Source organism: Mustelus asterias, chromosome 19 (assembly GCF_964213995.1).
Source record: "Mustelus asterias chromosome 19, sMusAst1.hap1.1, whole genome shotgun sequence".
Taxonomy (NCBI): Eukaryota; Metazoa; Chordata; class Chondrichthyes; order Carcharhiniformes; family Triakidae; genus Mustelus; species Mustelus asterias.
The window spans coordinates 7,737,614-7,739,625 of record NC_135819.1 but is presented as its reverse complement, the minus strand read 5'-3'; positions in this window follow the sequence as shown (position 1 = coordinate 7,739,625).

Below are 2,012 nucleotides of genomic sequence, written 5' to 3'. Positions count from 1 at the left end.
CGATGAAGAAACTTCTAGAAACAATCATTGAGGACAAAATTAATGATCACATGGACAGATACAGATTAATACAGTCAGCATGGACTTCCTGAGGGAAAATCGTACTTAGCTAACTTGCTGAAGTTTTTTGAAGAGTTAACAGAGAGGATTGATGAGGGCAATGCTGTTGATGTGGTATACTTAGATTTCAAAAGGCACTTGAGACAATACTGCATAATGAATTTGTAAGCAAAGTTACAGCTCGTGGAATAAAAGTGACAGTAGCAACATGGATATGGAATTGGCTGAGTGACAGCAAACAGAATAATGGTTAATGGATTTCTTTGGACTGGAGAAAGGCTTGTAGTGAATTTCTCCAGGGATCAATGATGGACACTTGCTTTTCATGATATATGTTAATGACCTGGAACCTGGTACAATTTCAAAATTTGGGGATGATATGAAACTTGGACGCATTGTGAACTGCGATGAGAATGGTGTAGAACTTCAAAAGGATATCGACAATTTACTGAAATGGGTGGACAGGTGATTATTATTATCACGTAGGGGCAAAGAGGTCCGAAATTTTAGAATTTAGCAATCCCCTTTACTGTTTCAATGTTGTAGCCACTTGCCTCTGTAGCTGCAATGAGTGCCAATTCATCCAGAACTATACTGTAGGCAATCTTTCCCGTAGTGAGTCCTCCTCAAATATCTCACCTGTCCTCACTAATCCCCCATCTCTTTTCTGATTTAAAAAGCTTCATCATTTTCAAATCCTCTCATGGTCTCACTCAATCTTACCTTTGTCAGCTCCTCACATCTTTCATTTCTTTACTTTGGCTGGTCTGCCAGACTCCACTCGCTCCTTGTGCTGTAGGTAGATCCTCGTTGCCTTTTGCCTGTGGAATTTTCATCCAGAAAGATTCTATGATTCTATGAAACTTCTGCCTAGGTCTGCTGTTTCTCGTCTTAAAAGTTCAAATTTATCTCTCTAAGTATGGGTTTGATTGCAGGAACAAGAAAATTGAAACAAAGTATAGTGTTTATTCCTCCCATCCTTTGTGAAGTGCTAAGAGCCACTTTGTCACATTAAAACACCATGCAGATCGCTGCTCTAAGTGGATCTTGTATTATAAAGAACATGGTTAATATAAAATGTTGGTAGTGTTGCGACTGGTGCCCGGGCAAGGTCTCCCAATTTGTAATGGGTCTGGAAGAGATATCCCCCAAGTTGTTATGCTCCCAGGTAAGGAGGGATAAACTGGCTCACCTTTTCTTTATTCAACCCCCTTGGTTAGTCACCAACTTAGTCTTAATGTTAAGTTAAAAAGAATCCGTTCAATCATGGATAATATTCCCAGTTATGTTTTAAAAGGAACTAATTTAACCAGGCCTTCCTGAGTTAAAGAAAGAGTGAGTTTATTGTTTACAAAAACGCGAGAAAAAAAGAATGAAAACGCAACACACATACACAGATTAGAAATGAGAAGTGAGTACAAAATCAAAAGTTAAAAAGCATAAATGAATCAGTCTTTGGCTTGTCCATGAGGAATAAATGGTGAAACCTTGCAGCTGTTACGTTGGGCAATTCTGGTAGCACTAACGTTGACAGTCGAGCAGTTGGTTTGGAGATTCTTGGTTTTGCAGGTTAGCTGCAAGGAATTGTCCTGTTTCCTTTTTGACTGTGGCCCGGATTCTCCGGGTCAGTTTGCATCTCAACTCCTGCCTTTGTTCCTAATCATAATGTCCATAAATATTCTGCCTTTGTCTCCGGACAAATGTGAGGTAATGCATTTTGGAAGGTCTAATACAGATAGGAAATATACAGTAAATGGCAGAACCCTTAAGAGTATTGATAGGCAAAGGGATCTGGGTGTACAGGTACACAGGTCACTGAAAGTGGCAATGCAGGTGGAGAAGGTAGTCAAGAAGGCATACGGCATGCTTGCCTCCATCGGCCGGGGTATTGAGTTTAAAATTTGGCAAGTCATGTTGCAGCTTTATAGAACCTTTGTTAGGCCACACTTGGA